Here is a 689-nt window from a genome sequence, read left to right as displayed (position 1 = left end):
ACAAAGGTTAATTTTACTTCTATTATTTATGAAGTTTTTCATTATTGTTATGATGTTAGGTTTGGTATCGAAAATAGGAGGAAGGAAAATGTAGCGCACGTGTATAATTTAGGGATCTGATAAATTCAGCTTCTCTGTCCGTCAGCCATCGTTTGTCTGTCACGAAACCACTCTGGAACAATTACTGGCGAAATTAGAACATAGACGGATTGTTATACTTATGCCAAATAACAGTAAACAGGCTTTCTTCTCGCTTTTTACGTTTGCTACGAATGTGGAAAACTTTGAGTAAGAAGAAGGAAGAAGTTCGGTGATATCATAGTTATCGCATCTGTACCAAAGGATATCAGACAAATTCTCCTCTCTGTCTATTTCCCAGTATTTCATGTAACATATTTATTTATCATGATGTAACCCCACGTATATCAATATTGAACACGTTGAATTCTAGCATTATAGTCAATTCCTTTTACATTGCTTATGCTTTTCCACTTTAACAGTCGACAATTTTCGTCCTTTTTCTCTATATTTCATGAGAGATATTTACAGGGAGAAAAGATACAGGAAATCAGTTTCGCAAGATTGGTATGCAAATTCTGATGTATATGGAGAGCTGGGTGTTATATGCCATTCCTTCACTACTGTATATGGAAACTGAAACATCTACTTAATTATCGTCAATATCTAAT

This window comes from Penaeus monodon, chromosome 34 (assembly GCF_015228065.2).
Source record: "Penaeus monodon isolate SGIC_2016 chromosome 34, NSTDA_Pmon_1, whole genome shotgun sequence".
Classification (NCBI taxonomy): domain Eukaryota; kingdom Metazoa; phylum Arthropoda; class Malacostraca; order Decapoda; family Penaeidae; genus Penaeus; species Penaeus monodon.
Note: the sequence above shows the minus strand (reverse complement) of the source record.